We start from the raw sequence: 20,180 nt of genomic DNA on the forward strand, positions 1-20,180 counted from the left end.
GTTTGCCAACAGAAAGTACTATGGCAATTGAATACAATCTATGGGCATATATAATGCTTCGTAAAACTGTTAAAATGTGGAAAAACCTACTAAAAAACATTATTTGATAACGATGTGAAACTGTCTGTACATACAATATATCAGCTGTTATATATATACATTTATATCTCATATCAATGTACCTTCATCAACTGGAGGAAATAAAGATGATCTATCTATCTATCTATCTTCCAGTGAACAGCAACTTGACGCTTGACATTCAGTCTGTATCTATAGCCTGCATAAAGTACTTGCTGGCCACGTCTTTGTGATGTTACAAACTCCGCTCTCTGAAGATTTGCCATTTTGATGCTGACTAGTAAGCTGATAGGTCAGGTATATATATACCAATGCAATAATAACAACAATAACAGTTCAACAATTGAGCAGACATCTAATTTCCTTTAATTAAACCAATACTAAGAACTTTAAGATTTATTTACTAAGCAAGATTTACTTGCACATTCAAAACAACTAAGGAGTAATAGAATGACCAAGTCAAACAAGAGTTGTGAGAAGTTGTCATAGGTTGTAAAAACTTCACTTTGAACCTCTATGCCGCTTGGATTAGTTTACAGCCTGAGATGGACAATGCCAGATGTAATTGAACGAGAGCAGGTATTGTAGACTCACCTGTAAATAAGGCTGACACTGTGATTAGATACAACGTACTAATGAGAATATGGGAATTATCATAAGAAGGCTGTTGTTTGTTTCTGGACTGTTCCCGTTGTTTTCATACCAAAAGTGCAATGCATTTAAAAGTTGCTTTCGTGTCACAATATTTACCCATGTCTTCCTCAATCGGCTTCAAACATACTTCCCATTGGTCAGTTCGACACTGCATATAATAAAATAATTATTTCGAGATTCCGTTAGAATGTGAGATATCCACCCAGACATTATGCAGTGAAAGACGAATCGGTCTTTTTCATAAAATACGTGCACGTTTACCTGTATATCGCACACCTAGTGTCACTTTATTGTCCAGTGTGATTAATGGAACGTACATGGAAAAAATCCACTTAAAAGCGAAGGCCGTTAACATTTTACTACAATACCAAAGATACGGCAGGCCGGGTTCTTCCGCTCTGTTGCCTCGTATTTGTAAGTCGTCTTAAACAATGTAACGAATAGAATTGTAACAACGATACATGATATGGGAAATGAGAAAGAAACTAACTAAACTTTAATGTTGTGGAAAATAACGCCATTGGTTTGGAGTACGCTCGCATGAATTCGTATGGTAAACTATAAATATTTTTTGAGTGGTGACGCCGGGTTTATTAAAAATCGTTACAATATGTAATAAAGGTCAAATTTGTAAAACTTCTATAAAGGTAACATCCAACCAAAGGCCCATTTTGAATAGCAATGTAATGATATGATATAAAGTATATTTCAAAAGATACAATATACTTTGCTCACAAATAGTTAATGCTTCAAAGGGACTGACCAAAACGGACAATATATTTTAATAAGGCCATAAATTAGTTGAATTAAGTTAAAATGAGTTGAACCACGTGTCATGATGCAAGCCTTTATGTATTTGCCAAAGAAAAACATAGGTTTGAGCAGAGTGTGTAGATAACATATCCACTGAGGGTTTTGATTATGACATGTGTAATACGGAGGTAGAAGATGCATCTATATTTAACTTAAATTGCCCTATTACTATGATGGAAGTTTTGTTTCATATTGATAAGTTGGGATTAAATAAATCCCCTGGTCCTGATGGCCTTGCTGCTGAATTTCTGAAAGCATCATCAGATGATATTCTACCTGTGTTGATCTTATTGTTTAACAACAAATTTGATAATGGTGTATTCCCTAAAGAATGGGGAAAAAGTATAATATGTCCTTTATTTAAGTCAGGAGATAATTATCGAGGAATCTCTTTGATAGATATTATCTGTAAAGTTTTTTGCTCTACTCTTAACTCCGAACTGCAGCTTTGGTGTGACGAACATAATGTCATTAATGAAGCCGTTTTGTTAAAAAGCTTAAATGAAGTAGGAGTTAGTGGCAATTTGTTTAAGATAATAGTTTCAATGTATTCAAATTTGTGCTTGTGTAAGACTCTCTGGTGGTTTATCAAATTATTTTAGGTGTAACATTGGTACGAGGCCACGAGGTACGAGGCAGGGATGTACCTTAAGCCCGCAGTTTATTTTATCATTTTTATAAACAAGTTAATGTACTTCATGCAAGAAACTGGTGGCAGGGGTGTCTATGTTTCACCTTCCTTTAAAGAGATGTTTGTTTTGATGTTTGCTGGTGTGTCATCTATGGCAGATTCGTGTTTACAGTTACAAAAAAAGATATATGCCTTGGAACACTTTTGTGATGTAATGGAGGCCCTTTGCTTGCATATGAGAAGTGATATTTTATGGGAAAACAGATTGATGTTATATCGTCATATAGATATCTGGGTCTGGATTTTACGCCCAAACTTGCTTGGAGTAAGGCACATCTTTCACTTATCGCCCAAGCACAAAAGGCTTTATTGGCTATTTAAACATATTCCAGGATATTTGGTAATTTATCATGTAAAGATTTGTTTAAAATATTTGATGCTACAGTTGTACCCATCCTTTTTATGGTGCAGAGATATGGGGTGTGAATTACTGTAGGAGAGTTGAAAGTGTACAGATAAAGTTATGTAAATGGATACTTAAAGTTGGTAAAAGTACTACAAATAATATGGTTCTAGGGGAATTCCTCTCCAATATATTTTTATGACAAGAGCAGTTAAATATTGGACTAAACTTATTAATTCAAATGACAATAGATTACCATTTCAGTGTTATGGCATGATGTTATCACAGGATGACAGTGGAAAAGTAAATTGGGTCACACATATAAAACATATTCTGTTTCAATTTGGATTTGGATTTGTTTGGGTTGCACAGGATGTGGGTCATATTGATACATTTCAACATTCAAGCATTCATTGTTTGATAATCTCCATCAAAAATGGGTTGCAGAACTAGGTAGTTCTTCAAAGACATATTATTATAGGCAGTTTAAGTCATTACTCAATGTTGAATTGTATCTATCCTATAATCCACCTTTATCCATCAGGACAGCCATGTCAAGATTTAGATGTGGTAATTATGGACTTGCAATAGAAACGGGACGTTATAATAATATTGAATATTTAATGCGATTGTGCCCTTTTTGTCTCAAGGAAGGTATTTCATCTATTGAAGATGAACATCATGTATTACTTGTGTGTAAACAGTATAAGCTGCACTCTTAAAGGATGTGTGATATTTATAGTTCACTCAAACATACTATTTATAATGTTGATTTGAAACATGTACCACATTTTCTTGCAAAAGTATTAGGTCATCAGATAATTATGTTATTCATGATACTTGTCTGTATTTACATAAAGTTCAGAAACACAGAACTGCACTTTTTAAGGATGTGTGACATTTATAGTTCATTCAAACACACTATTGATAATGTTAAACAACATGTACCACACTTTCTTGCAAAAGTATTAGGTGATCAGATAATTATGTTCTTCATGATACATGTCAGTATTTACATAAATTTATAAACACGGAACTGCACTCTTAAATGATGAGTGATATTTATAGTTCAATGAAACATAATGTCTCAATGTTAAACAACTGTTGGCAACATTTGAAACATGCACAACGCATTCTTGCATATGATTGTACATCTGCCTTTATGCGTAAGCGCAGTACATGTTAATAAAATCAAGCATGTATTATGGGCCTTTGGCCTTTATATTGTAATAAAGAATCTGAATCCAAAGAAAAATATGAGTTTTGAGCAAAGGAAAATATTCTCGCCCATGGGCCAAACCTTTTTGCCCTTGGGGGAAATATTTTGATAACGTCACAACTTAGTTGACTTAAGTTAAAATGAGTTGAATCATGTGTCATGATACATGTAGACAAACCTTTATGTACACCAACTTCTTAATGCCGCTGAAAGAAGTTAAACCTTTATGTATTTGCCAAAGAAAAACATGAGTTTTGAGCAAAGGAAAATATTCTCCCCCATGGGCGACAAAGTTTAAATTTTGAGTTTTCGAAAGATTGTTTTTACATTTTTTCTTCTTTTTTATGTACTCATAAGAACAGCATGTTAAATTTTGTAAATACCCTCGAGAGAGAGACTGGCCACAGCATGAAGAGTTTCTGGACAAATGGGATTCCAGAATTAAAGGGGGACGTGTTGATCACGACATCTCTATTGAACGCGAATCGCCTACCCCCGATCCTTCCTTTGCATACTGTATTGTATGAAAGTCTGTTTACTGACATTACTCAAGTATGCTCCCATGAGAGAAATAGCTGTCATATGTCATGGTGATAACATAATCTTGTGAAATGTTAAAGATGCTTACCACTGGTCAACCGTTTTATTGGAATTGCTATTGTAATCCTAGCACAACAAGTGGTAACAGTAAGTGGTTTCTATTTCAATACACACGATAGCATGATCTCTTTTGAATGTTGTTTTCTGTGCAGCGTCAGTCAATAAAAACCTCCATTGTTTACAGGCCATAGTCGTATGGCAGCAGTACAACTTTCCGCTTCAGGCAACAAACAAACAAACAAACTCTTACTTTTTTATGCAAATTCTGTGAGTGGCAATAGCTACCGATAGGGCATTACATGCTTACCCTTTTCGCGAACACCAATGATCCATTCGTATGATTTCTACCACTATTTAGCCTATTACAATTTATTTCGGTGGATAATGGGTATCTATTTATATTGAAATTGTGACTGGTGTTATTGCAGTGTCAGATTATTGGGGATAATGATAAACAAATATCATAGACATTAACTCTTTCAACACCAGTCAACCAGAAGCGTTTACTGCTGTAACACCGAGCTCCCAGAGACTCTTGTGTGATGGATGAAGCCAACATTTATCAAAGTAAATATCTGCTTGTAAAATATCATTTCTACTACATGTTCTACACCATTTGAAGTCTAATCCTATTGTTTATAAATATGAAAGTTATGTTTTATCACATTATTTCTAATGCATTTACAACTTAATTAAGTTCGTTGGAAATAAGAAATGTAAGCTAACACATTCATAACGTCCAGATTAAGGATCAAGGAAGCGAAAATTTGACGATTTTCGGCAAATATAAGATTTCATAAAGTCCACTAACCTATTTCCTTTTTTATTGTTTACGTAACTGGAAAATTGTTTTAAAAAGAATTATAAATTGTATCTGTTTTTACCCATTTCCGGATAACAGCGGCTGTCCTCTCAGAAACATGAAGAAATACCTCCGTTTTTGAAACTTCATATAAATAACACGTTCGTCGAAGACTGACATATATGACACATCACCAGAAAGCTTGTTTTTTCATCTACACGCTCGTAACATGCTATAGCATACCATTTCATTGGATTGGTTTCTAATGACGCATTCTTGCCGAAATCTGCTATAAAGTTCGTGATTGGTCAAATTTAAGCACGTGACCCAAGGCAGCCATTCAAATTACAGCTATGATACCGTCTTCGAGTATTATGAATTTCAGATTTTGACGAAAGATCGTGTTAAATCGTGTTATTCTGAACGTTTTAAGCAGGAAATCGCGATCTGTATTAAAAATATGGAGCTTCATGGACTGTCGTGTTAGGTTACATGCTGTGACAAAGATTTTCATGCATATATTTGTACATTAAACATCGTGTCCAAGCCAGAAAATCCAGGCGACGAAAGCCGAATGTCATTTAACTAACATAACACGCGGTCGCACGAAAAGATGGAAACAATAAATTAGCTGTAAGTTTGACAACTTATAGATGTATTTTTGTTGATTTTATTTATTACTTTGTATAATATGTTTAAAGATTTCCTTGAAACGTCTTTATTTTGCTCTTTGACATGTTCAAAGTTTGTGACAGAGAATTTTGTTTTCAATAACATTGTGGGAAATAGTGATTTTTTATATCTGAAAATGATGAATTGAAATGGAATACGTATTTCAGACATTAGGAAATGTGATATATTTAATAAATGAATGATATGACAGGTAGCTTAATAAAATTATATACTATTTTGACATGACTACGGCTTGGTCGGTCTACCGGCCCACGGTGTCTGAGGACTCGAGGAATCTTGGTCGGCTAACCAGCCTACCGTATTGAAAGAGTTAAGAGATCTTTATATGAAAATGCACAGCGCTTTGGAAATGTATTCATGGCATCTTTAACAACCAGACATATTGAGGTAGCTCTGATCACAAGGACAAGTATCGGTTTCCCTCTGGCGTTGACGCTATATATATATATACACTGAAATAGTTATTGATATTTTTGCAGTGCCAGGTGAGGTGAAATGACTTTTAACGTCGCGTCCAAGATTATTGCACTTATATAGCGACGTGCATGCACGTGTGTGTGTGGCTGTTTGTACTAGTCTGGACTGATACCGATTTATAGTGCTAGCCCACTTAGATACCATGCTGCAGTTTAACATGAATACCACACTCATACTACCCCTTAATGCCGAGCACCAGACAGGATAACAACAAGTACCATCCTTTAACGTCTTTTGGTATGATACGGTCTGGGATCGAACCCCGGAGCTTCCGCTCCCCGGGTGGACGTTCTACCACTTGTCCACGGAGGTGGTCCCAGACACCTAATACATTAACATTTTGTTCAATGGTATCTTTTTTCAAAATTCCATTACGTTCTTTAATGTTGTGTTTGAAGTTGACGAAATCCGAGTCAGTGTTATGCTTACTGAGACATGCTGCTTGCAGAACACTAATGACTAGTATTGCCTTTCATCTGGTATATCAATCCTACACCACAGAAACAAAAACAGTTTTTGGGACGTTTCGTTATTTGACAAAAAACAGTGACAAAAACCATTTCCATAATTAGAAGAAATCTCCATAAAAAGCCGAATCCATACTTTATCATGAGTATGTGTTTCTGAATAACTACCAAATAGTTATCATACCAGGCGGTCGCGTGAAGGTGAGCGTATCCTGCCCCACCGGTGTTACTCGTGACAAACACGTGTTGAGGCAAGTCAATTGTTCACCTGGAGTGAGTGAGTGAGTGAGTTGGGTTTAACGCCGCTTTTAACAGTATTCCAGTTATACCACCGCGTGTCAGCTTAATTCGGGAGGAAAGCCTGAAGTGATGCAGGTCTCAGACGTTTATCACTTCGGTGAAACATAATATAGGTTTCTGGCGTGCCTTAGGGACGCAACTCTACACAGCGAATCGCGGCGCCTTAGACGACTGGGCCACCCTTGCCCCCTTGTTCGTCTGAAAAAAAAACACGGGAAGATCTGGCACTATCAAAACAGAGAATTACATCGGACATCATTTTTGTCACTTATGCGTCAAATTTAGAAATGTCCTTAACACCTCTAACATAGGTACAGGGTCATTGAATTGTGTATCTGTGGGATTGTGAAGTGTCTCTTAAAAGTTGATTTAAAGAAAGATCATATCCTTATATATTCTGTGCTTATCTTACCATTCGAATCAAGACATTTCTTCTGGAGGGTTTATTATTGTTCTTCTCTCCATTTCAGGCACTCATATGTATGATCTTGTTAATACTCGGAGCTTCGGGACTTCCTGTGAACAACACTCTCCAGCATGTACCCAGTTACAACATAGAAGATTTTTTTAATGAGGAGGGCCTCCAAGTGGTTTCGAAAAGGACAATGATGCAAGCATCCTTTTCATCACAGTCTTCTTTGCCTTGGAACTGTGCGCAGCAGGGACGGTGGAGATTACTAGGGGAACGATTTTACCCCAGCAGAATTCGGGAAATTGAATGCCTCTCTTCCACGTGTTGGTACGAACACTACAACTGCACCACCGTTCGCTACAGCGCCCTTATCCTACACTTGTGCAACCGGCCCTACTGCAATGACCACCGAGTGCCACTCCCACTGCGCTCATCTTGGGAATTCACAAATTTCCTTATCCATGTCGGGTGTACGTGTAGTACAGGAGATATGATTTAAGTGGAGTGGATCTATGACAACACTGCCCAGTTTTGAACCGAAAATGACTACTTGTGGAGGCTTCATGCCCAATGGCAGTATATGCCAGTATATGACGGCTCGGCTCGGCTCGGAATCCACGATTATAGACATCAACTCTAGCACAAGTGATTTGGCTGACGATGTTTATTAACAGAAAAAAAACCGAGAAATTAGTCATTTATGTGATATATTATCTATATTTGATATATTTTCGTATACCTTTATCATTCACAAGGAATAATATGTTCTACTAACGTGGTTATATGTAACTATCTATTAACTTGTTTTTATGTAAATGACACTTAAGGAAGATAATTTAAGCATGTCAATTTCATTATTATGAGGAACATAACGTTATTGAGTATACACTTACTCCTTCCTCAGGTGAATAAATATTATGAAGCAGAGAACATACCAGTATATATGTACCTGTAAGAACTACAAAAGCAATAAGATAGGTCGAAACTTGACAAGGGAAGCCACCATTTACTTGGCGCTAATAGGTGATTATCAATGAACAAAAGGAAGCCAATACTTAACCGTTAGCGCTGATAGGTGACAGCGATGGCCAACTGGAAGCCAGGATTGGTACCACTGATTGGTAATTGGCAATGCACAATGGGCAAACGGGAGACAGGGCGCAATTAACACTGATATCAATGGAATGACAATGGACAATTAACTGAGTGTTAAATGTTGGCTTCCTCTTGTCCATTGCTAACGGAAATTAGCGCCAAATAACTGTTGATTTCCCTTGTTAAGTTACGAACTTTTGTTATGTTATTCCTTTTGTTGTTCTAACAGGTATATATATGTTCTCTGCTTCATAGCTGATGAAGGAGTAAGTATATTCCGAAACGTTGTGTTCCTCATAATAAAGAAGTTGACATCCATAAATTCTCTTCCTCATGTGTATCACTTCTAAATGCCTTTGACAGACTTAACTGTCATTTGTTTGAATGGATGGTGACGTAGGTGTACCTTTGATTGCATTATATTAACACATTCTGGTAATATCGAAAACGTTTAAGATTCCAACTGTGGTACTATCCCTGTAAATCACAACAATCACAAACTCAATATTGTAAAGCATGTGATGTGCGGAGAAGGCCTCACCTAGTCACACACAAAACATGTTACCACGTGTGTCATTCTCTCTTAACTATATGTTGAGCTGGTTGGCTATAAATCACTGTTGCTAACATCTTACTAATATAATTTGTTTCTATAGATCTAATCAATTCATTAGATTTCCTTACCATACATGCATCAGCACTTTCCGTTCAATCTCATTAAAATATTTACCCCACTTTTTCCTCTGGCAGTTTATATGACACAAATCCCAAGGCAGTTTCTGATTGAATGATTGACAAGGTGTCGCAATTCGTAGATAGTAGATGATACAGTGCATGTTATTTTTAAACTGCGTACGTGGGAAGCCAGATAGAATATGAAAATGGAAAACACCTTTTCTACTCCGCTCACATCTATGTGACAGTGGATACACGGAGGATCCATGTACATAGTGTGCATTCCCTGAGAACAGCCCCACGCGCAGCTATGACAGCATAAAGGGTGCCCTTAAATGTTCTCCTTCTGATAGCCAATCTTACAGTTCAGTTCAGAATTGCCATGTTATGGTCCACGTCGATGCCTACACGTTATACATCTGCTGACGTCACACTTACCCTTGTCATTAAGAATCCATTGTAACTTTGGAATACCGTTCACACTGCATGTTAACGATGTTTAAGCCATAGGTATTATGTCTCTCAGTTTATGTCTACTCAGTTTTAGTGTCATGTTACGTCACATGGAAGAGGCATGATAGCTTTTTAGTGTATACATATAGAAACATTTCTTACAGGATACGTCCTACCTTATTTATGGTCATTATTTAGTTTTCAACAGGAATATGAACCTCACTTCGTGATGACATCAACACCAATATGGTGAATTACGAACCAGGAAAGTCAAAGACTATTGATATTTATTAGGTGTGCGTTTATTGGATTACTGATTCAGAAGGTAACATTTAAAGCAATTCCATTATTTTCCTGGCTTCATGTTTTACTCTGGCAAAACCCAAAACTATCAAATAAAGTACTCTATATTTCCTTATTCTTTTCTTATTCCTGTTTTGAAGTGTGTTGATATTATATTCGTGTCATTCGTGCATGTTACTCGTGATGAGGTAAGTGAGTAGGTCCTAAATAAGGTATGAGACTGAGTGAGTTTGGTTTAACGCCGCTTTTAAAGTATTCCAGTTATATCACGGCGTGTGAGCTTAATGTGGGAGGAAAGCCCAAAGTTACGCAGGTCTCAGACGCTTACCACTTCGGTGAAACCCACGGGCACAGGTATGGCGTGCCTAAGGGACGCAACTCTGCACAGCAAATCGCGGCGCCTTAGACGACTGGGCCACCCGTGCCCCCAAATAAGGCATGACCTTACAATCATACTGTGTCACAGAGTTTGAACACATATTAAAATACACTTAATACCAGAATATAGTATTTAACAGTCTTCTTTTATATACTATGCAACAGGTATTAGTATAACCTCATCGCACACAACCTTGATGTATCACACACTGTTTTGTGAACAAGGTAATTATTGCAGCCCCAACAATAGTCACATGAGACCGCCATATCACACTTCGACTGTACCTTCGACTGAAGTATATTTACACTATACATACAATGCAAAACTGGTTACAAAGCAAACTAGACAAAGGAAATATGTGTTTGTTAATTGTTTAACGTCGCACTAGGCAATATTACAGGTATATGACGGAGGTAGGTACATACTCATGTTTGGACCAGACTAGTCTCTGATGGGGATCCCACAATGTCTAGTAACACCTTAGAGAATGCCTCCCCTGGATATTCCCTGAGGAACGTAGAAGTATTTACCCTTGCTATCAGCCCCTTGTTCATTCACCCAAGCTTCCTTGCACATAAGTGCTATCTCCTTTCCGTTCCCGACACAAACTCTCCTTATAGCAGCTGCAGCTTACTGGAGACTTGCGTCTTTAGCCTCAGGGGCACCCCCACTGACTGTTACCCGTTCCACTCAAGCCTTGCTGTCTACCTTATCACCTTTAGATTTATAGCTAACTTTCACTTCAGACCCGTCTCCCTCCGATGTGCCACTGACTCTTGACAAACAAGTGTCTGACAACTCAACGACCTCAGTAACTTTAGACTTAACCTTCATAGACAAGGACCATGTCATTACATAGGCCGGAAAGATATCATATTCAACATCAACCTTTTTTATCTATGTGGCAATCCGGAACTTCTAGGGACTGACTAGACCCACACTGTCAAGTTGTTACCCAACAAGATATCAACACCTGGGAACAATAACTCATGAATATCTCACTTCTAACAAACATCGCCTGGATATTGAATCTATGCAGCCGCACGCAAGTCAATCATCCCGATAACTACACTGGGTACAGACCGAGCAACAATAAAAGTCTTCCTAGCTCCTGTAGCTGAACATAGATACGCTGCTGTCAAGGGTAGATGCATGATTCACAAACCTTACAACTTTCTGATTATCCCGCTTTGGGGCAAAACACTCAGCAATACCACGACAATCACATTTTGGTTTGAACGGTCTCGCCGACTGAGACAAGAAAGACTGACCAGACTCGAGTTAGCCCCAACAGAAGTACCACCGCTATTTAAATCCCGATTTGTAAGAATTTTGAAAGTAACCATACATGCCTGGCATATTACCATCTCGTCTGCCACAATGGCTGAATAGCAATACACTTATGAACGAGGACGTAATCTCAGCTGTTCCCGACGCGTTTTGTAACGTGACAATCATTTGGTCCTCCAAATGCACCCTGAGACTAGTAGCCATACAACTTTTCAACATCTCTCACAACTTGAATAATTGTCACTAAATGTCCTCTGCCCCAGACCATTTGTCGAACCAACTTTTTCCCGAATTACAAACCGACAGTGATTCTCAGAACCTCATTTTTAGATTTCTAAACTGCTGGTTAACTAATCAGTCCGAAGTAGTAGCTTCATAGACCCGTGAAGATCCGGGGTAGAATAGGTCTTTAGCAACCCATGCTTGCCGTAAAAGGCGACTATGCTTGTCGTAAGAGGCGACCAACGAGATCGGGTGGTCAGGCGCGCTGACTTGGTTGATGCATGTTGTTGCTCATAATATCAATCACTGGCCATGGTTTGTCTGGTCCAGACTCGAATATTTACAGACCGCCGCCATATAGCTGGAATATTGCTGAGGGGGGGGGGGGGGGCGTTAAACAACAAACAAACAAATCCCTGACCATGAATAGTCTATTAAATTGTAAGCCTCCCTACCCTTACCAAGACAGATTTTGGCCATTCCAACTCTCAAACAGCTGAAAAAAATCGATTTACTTCTGATTCATCAAAATGATTGCAAGGTAAACTATTTATTCTCATTGTCTCGATTCGTTGCCTTAGCACTCCGTACTTCCAGTTATTTGAGTCTAAACTCTAAACCATGCGCAATGAGAACTTCATGTGTCCTTGCCTGTGTCCCGGGTAACCAAATCCTCCAATAGTTGGTTTGTTTAAAGTCTGCCATAATGAGTGATAAATACTCTCAAGGAAATACCAAGGTATGGGAATTTACAGTCATTTCTAACTGACGGGAACCTGGTCTTACAAAAGTAAAACATAATCCCGGACAAGTTAGCTTCACTAACTGCCAGCGGTAGAGTAACGCCTCGCTCACAGATGAGCCGAATAGACACCAGTGAAGTAAAAAATATAGATAATTGAAAAAATCATCTGCATACATAATCTCGAATAACTGAAAAACGAGGCAACTTTCACATCTAAACCATGGCAGACACATTTGCCCTACACCAGTCAATGTAACAAAAGTCCAATAATATTTAAAATCGTTACATTCGATCTGATATTTTGCTGTAAAAAATCCAGTCGTCTGTGAAACAACGTTGCACAACAGAAGTGGGGGGAGTTATCCTTCGGTCTACTGCACCAGAGTATCGAATAATAGTTAACCACTAGGCGAGTGAGTTAATATTTAAAGTCATATCGGCAGTATTTCAGCCATATCGTGACTATAAAAAATTATACATTGAAAAGCTTTTAACAAAGGACAGTACAATAACTAGATTTATAACATATATTATTTAAAACTAGCATATAACCATAAAAATATATCGCTAAACATAACGAGCTATGGATCGCCATCAACTGAAGGTAGATCACCATGGTAGAGTCCATGGGGACATACAGTACCTTACCATCTGCATGGTCCCCAGCAGGATTTACATTATCCTTTCAGGGGTTGGCAACTATTGGCAAAGTTTGCCGAAGTTTAAAAGAACTCATATTCTACGACTAAAACTATGATAGGAATAACATACTTTGAATGATATGGACTTACCCTCTGACGTGAACACCAAAATACAGCACTTTATCCCCCGTCGAGGGCACAGCCACAAACTATGTCAGTTCATAATTAGACACTCCCGATTTAAGAAACAACTATGTACATCAAAATGTATCAATAAGTTCAATTTATTTTTAGAAGCCTATAATTAAATGAAAACTAATACTATTAAAAATATCCTTAAGAGATCACAAGGGACACAAAACGGAGGATCCTCACCTTTCAGTAAATATTCTGAAGTGTAGCGGAATGGCCAATACGACATCGTCTTAAAATAACCTCATCAAATCTGGACTGACAACCCACGTAGGTGTCCCACTTCTTTTGCATAAGATGTAAAATCTAATGACATGTTTGTAATCACAGTGAGGAATTCGAAGTGGTGTCACAGATTTGTTGAGTGCTTGTTCAGCAGCATCAGCAGACATTGTGTTACCAATGATTCCAGCATGGCTGGGTAACTAACAAAAAACGCTCTGTATTGGCCAGTAGCAGACTTGTGGAAACAAGGTCCAGAACGGGTCGAATAACCAAGACGCAGAGGAACAAGAATGAATCTGTTCAATGCTACAGAAAATGAATGAAAATAAAATGCAAAAAATATAATTACATTCTACCAAAGTTATATGTATAATTTTAGGCAACTACCTTGTCCGAGGAATGTATCCGTGAATATCCACATATAGGAACAATATCACATACGTCTACAGCTGTACAAAGAAAGTTATTCGATGTCACGTGTCTCTGTAACAATCAAATATTTTAAAATATATATATAGCGTTTCGGGATATAATAACCCATGTTCGTTTCTCAACTGATCACTTAGTTTGTTTCAGTTGTTTCACATAGGTGACAAGTCTCAAAAGTCAGCTGAGAAAGCCCACGTGACAACTATTTTCATAATGTCAACGGTTCTTTAAAATGATCCACTGAGTTAGATAACAATAAGCAATCAATCAACGTGTTATCGGTTAACCCTTTGAACAAAGAACTGTGCAAGATAACAGTGATTAATCAATCAACGTATTTTCTGTTGATCCTTTGATGGCGAGGAATGATTCATTGATTACAAAAAAGTCAATCAACTGATCATTCACCACTTGCTGGGCTGCCACGTGCATATTACATAACACACATTTCACCTCACTTCAAACCTGGATTTACATTGAATAATTACCCTAGACACAAGAAATGCCAAATGGGAACCTTTATCAGGTAATCTGAGTGGTTCTTCCTCTAATTATACCTGTAATAAATACATTAACTGGGCATCAAGCGAAAGACGACAAATGCACAAGTGTAGGGTTACACCAGAAAACATGGATGACAACAAGGGAGTAGTAATTGTAATATCCACGCAATCCGAAATCCGAAAATGCTTTCACTGCAGGGATACTTTTTTATTATTAAACTATAACCATCAGGGGTATTTCCAAATAAGGACAATCGATGAGCTTCCACCGTTCTTTTTGTCTGTTTGTTTAGGCTTAAGAAATGAATTAACATGCACCCTTTGTCGAAGTCTTCATATATCACGGGGAACCAATCAGTGTTCAACAATGCGTAAAACAAATATTGCCTCCATGTTTATGTAGCTGTCCTTGCAGTCTCTTGTCACGCTCAGTTGAGCTAGCGAGCAAATCGACTCACGGCAGCTAGTAGTGGGCAGTGTTAAATGGCCGAGAAGAAGCCAGAGATTTGTGCACCTTGAAATGTACGCCATTTAGTGTTTAATATTTTAAATTTATTCAAACTGTGGTACATAGGATGGCGACTGAAATATTGTTCAGCCTTTTTCCTTGACTTTCTAGCTTGTTTGGTTTCATTGTTGAACCATGGTTTACATATGTGAGGATTTTAGGAGGACTTCGGAATACGGGGTCAGTTTCTGTGCTGGTATCTACATCAGAAATACGATACAAAGAATTCTGATTGTCTAAAACCCAGGAGACGATCACGATCACACTTAGGACGTGAGTAGAGTAGGTCTTTTTTAAGATAGATGAGATGTGACTGGTAGTAACTTCATTGCTTCAGCAAAAATTATATTTCAATTTCAGAATTTGGAGTTGTCTTTCAAAAGCCGGACATGATTTTGAAAAAGGAAATGTGATTACCGTTGCAATTGATGTCACTTGTGCAGTCGACATTTTCATGCGTTTCACTGCATTGTGAACAGACTGAAGAGTTATTACCGAATGTTGCTCCATGCCCAAATTGCTCACACTTGAAACATCGAAGCAGATTAGGGACTTCCACTTAAATGTTAAAATATCCAGCTTTTATTGACTTAAGTATTGAAGAAAGACCAAATGTAAACAGATAAGTATTTGTTTTCATGATGTTTTCACCATCTTTCTTAGTGAATCGTTTAACTGAGGCGACACATTGAGACTGTAATTCTGCTGCCATATCGACATTTCGCCAGATTTCGGACAATAACTATACATGAATTTAATCTCGTGACGTTCTTTTAAAATCCCATGTTTCCATGTTGTATCATAGGCTTTTTCTAAATCGAAAACGATTGATACAGCGTGTTGTTTATTTATCATAGCATTTTTCACAAACGTCTCCAATCTAACCAAATGGTCATCACTACTTCTATTTTTCCTGAAACCACATTGAATATTTGTCATAAGATTATTTGTTTGTAAGTACCATATAAGTCTGTTATTGACCTTTCTTTCCCTTGTCTTGCAAACACAGTTAGTATTGGAAATGTGACAGGTAAATGTTTAAGTAACTGATAGTGGATATTATCAGCACCTGTAGCAGTATCATGAACTTGTCCTGATGCAGTATGCAGCTCACGAATGGAAACTATTTCATTTTAATTATCACGATCATCAGAATTAAATTAAGTTTCCTTATTTCTTGCTCTCTAAATTTCTGAAATTTTTGGGTATAATTTGATGAGGATGAATGTTAAGCTAAAGTTCCCCTAATTTATTGTCTATATCAGATTTATCAGTTAATAATGTGTAACCTTCTTTAAGATGGTGAACACTAGATTCAGAACGTTTATCTTTAACCATTTGCACTATATTCCAAACCTTAGACAAAGGTGTTCGGGACTTTATCAAGGAAACATAGTTCCGTCAAGATTGGCATTTACTTTGTTTGAACATTCAACGAGCTTTTACATCTAAAATTTAAAATTTATTTAAATTATAGACAGTTGGGTGATGGCGAAATATTTCGCTGCCTTTGTTCTAGCTTTCCTAGCTTGTTTACAATCGATGTTTAACCATGGTTTACTTATATGTGGATTGGAAGAGGACATTGGTACACATTCATCAGCAATTTCATTTAAAATGTCAGAAAACGCTTGATTAGGACCAGCAACAGCACTGAAAAGCTCAGGTTTTAGTTTAAGTGCACGTGATGTCTAAACAGAGCCTTTGTAAAATCTATCTCGTTGTAGGTGTGATATCAGATGGATATATTGGTGTAAGTAAAGTTGGGAAATGGTGACTTCCACAAATGTCATTGTGGACAGACTATTCGAATTCGTTGTGTGAGTGTGATTTTACGCCGCTTTTAGCAATATTCCAGCAATATTACGGCGGGGGACACAAGATATGGGCTTCACACATTGTACCCATGTCGGGAATCGGAATTCGTTGAGCATGTTGGAATCGGAGACAAATCTAAAGAAGAGTAATTGCCAGTTGTATGATGCAGATAAGTGTGGGAGTCATTATTAGACACAAAATCTTCAAGAATCTTGCCTTTTGTGTTAGTGTTTGTATCAACCCATAATGCTTGCCGTTAAAAAAGGCGACTATGCTTGTGGATCGATGCGCATGATATCTATCAATGGATTTTCTGGTCCAGACTCGATTATTTACAGACCCCCGTCATATGGCTGGAATATTGCTGAGTGTGGCGTTAAACAACAAACCAAACCCAAAACCACGCCATAGTGGGTTACACGGGGCTTTTGGAGGTGATCTGAGAAGTTGAAGGCGAAATATACAGAGAGCACTATGTAAATGCATCGTGCGAAGTTAGACGTACAGCAATGGCTTGCAGATTAGTATTAGGTATAACAGGGATATGGATAACATCCTGCCTCACAATGATTGAGGATCCTCCAATGGCCCTATCACCAGGAGAAAAAGAATGGTATGCACTGAATTGACGCAGGTTAAAAGTATCTGTCTGCTTTAGATTTCTGGTAGACCAAATGCTGATGGTTTTAAGTCCTGTACTGAAAGCAGTAATTCATTAAAATAAGTCCAGTGTAGGAAATGGGAAGAATCTACCTTTTTGGAGGATTACCGGGGATCTACCCCTCACCTTCCTTGAGGCCGACAAGCTATGTGCCCTTGTGATTGATGTTTTCGGACACATCCCTGTCCTCTGGGAATCCTAACTTGCTGAACAGTTGGATCTGATTCACTGCCACTTTGCTTTTACAATTCTGTTCTTGTTTTGATTTGATTTTTCACAACTTGTTTCACATTTTTTCAGATTGATCTTTTTGAGCTGACTGAGATGACTGTTCCTGAGAAAAGGTAGCTGACTGGGAGTGATCTTGAGATATCATTGGTGTGTCAGGGAGTGATCCTAAAGTGTGAGTGGAGTGTTGAGGTGAGAAAACTTGAGTATCTGTGTTGACCATGTTAAGTTATTGACGAATTGGGTACAGAGGAGGCCAGAATTTTCAGGTTGTTTCAAAATGTGATCTGGTAGTAGATGCATAAGTGTCATTTGGATCTGGAGTTTGAACTAGGTTTTTTCGCATAAGCTAATCTGATGTTTCTGGTAAATTTTATTTTGTTAATCTCCATCTGTTGTCTTTGGAGAAGGATGGTTGACTCCCTAAGCAGTTGGCAGTTGCTGCCACAATTATCAGTTAAATGTGTATTTTCAATACAGTTAGCACATGCAACGGCCTTTGTGCAGGAATTCAAACCATGTGCTCGTGGGATTCACCGAATTGGTAAACGTCCTGCATCACTTCGGGCTTTCCACCCACACTAAGCTGACACGCCGCGATATAACTGGAATACTATTAAAAGCGGCGTTAAACCCAACTCACTCACTCACTCACCCTGTTCTTTCATCTTGATGTCAATTTCTCTCATATCAGCAAACAGTCGATCCCAGTCTCTAGCAAAGCCCTTACTGATTCTATGTTCGCAGTGACTGTAATTGAGATGCGGACTAACATCTTTGTTGACATGAGATTAAGTGCTTGTTGTTTTCTATCTAAAGAGAGCCTGGACGCAAGCGTTTAATGTTTTTTAGATCTGCTGGTATTCCATGTATACCCTTGGATATTGCAAATGGTTTCTTTCTTTGTTGTTTAACGCCGCACTCAGCAATATTCCAGCTATATGACCGCGGTTTGAAAATAATCGAGTCTGGACCACACAATCCAGTTGCAAACAACTTCTCGATTATACTTTCTCATATCAAATTGAGAAAACTATCGATCAAGTCCGTGAAAAAGTTTTACCAGATGGGAATATGACTGACGAATCTTTTGCTCGTGATTCTTCATAATTCAAATGTGAAAATTCGAATGAATGCAATCAACCGATCTTTTTGTGCCTCTGAAAATGCTATCGAGCTCTGTGGTCGACTTTATTCACACAGCTTGTCATGCTCGTTTCTTGCTAAGCAATTCGACATGAAAATGATTGAACATGGATTGGATTGCATTTGGTACTTTCCGATGTGAAAAAGATCAATATGGCCCAGTTCACACTTTCTTCGCAACAAATACTAGTATGTGGTACCCTCTCGCATGTGTCATGGATAATTTGTGTCTGGAATATTACCTCATCAGTAGGACATATTTGTGAAAGCAGATGATATTGGAACACTTGGTTCCGCTGACATATCTGAAATGATACCAAAAGTCGTTTGTGATTTGAGTCGTGAATCATGCGAGTATGCACTTATAGAAGAATTTGTGATCTAGCCAAGAATAGATGGAATTAACAATCTTACTGACGCTCGCCATGGCACACGGGAAACTCTCGTTTAACTGATGTTATTTGCATCGGAGCTGACACTCATAATTAGGACGGAGACTGTGTCTAGAGTAGATAATTCCAGAACACAAAACACCAAACTGGAACTCAGCGCATCTATGAATATTCTTGACAGTGTTGACAGTGGTGTCGGAGTACATGTGAAATAACACTGTCATGATAGGAATCCGTTCATCAATTAATTTAATGGGAGGGGCGCCCTGTTACAACATCAACAAATGACACATGGCATGCAACGAAAATATGTTACAAAGGAAGTTAAGTGGGAATGTTTGGGTCCAAAGTACAAAGAGGGTGGCATCGCGAGTTATCGTACAAAGCAGGAAATGTCAAGACTCATTTTTATTGGTGCATTAGTAACGGCTATCAAGATGCTAACAAGCTCCGCCATAATATAACTATTAAAAATAAAAAAAACGCAAAACGTTTGGCCATAAAAGCAACATAAGCGGACCAAGAGGTGCAAAATAAAGTGGTTAAATGTGTTATGGTGTCAGTGACAAATTTCCCGGACCAAAACAAGGACATGCAAACCATTAGTTGGGAAACACGTACCATTCGGGAAAAAGGCACCCAGTGACTTAACAAATGGGCCATGGAGCTGCACGTGCAGCAGCACTTATTGAACGGTATTGCAGTGCTTTTGATTGTCTGGCGTCA

General features: G+C 38.0%; 1 pseudogene; it reads left to right on the forward strand.

Annotated features, from left to right (window-relative positions):
- The first annotated feature begins 19,277 nt into the window (after window positions 1-19,277).
- On the forward strand, window positions 19,278-19,968 carry LOC139455628 (uncharacterized; annotated as a pseudogene).
- Window positions 19,969-20,180: the final 212 nt, after the last annotated feature.

This window comes from Haliotis cracherodii, unplaced genomic scaffold, assembly GCF_022045235.1.
Source record: "Haliotis cracherodii isolate W230 unplaced genomic scaffold, xgHalCrac1.p SCAF_1, whole genome shotgun sequence".
In the NCBI taxonomy this organism is placed as follows: Eukaryota; Metazoa; Mollusca; class Gastropoda; order Lepetellida; family Haliotidae; genus Haliotis; species Haliotis cracherodii.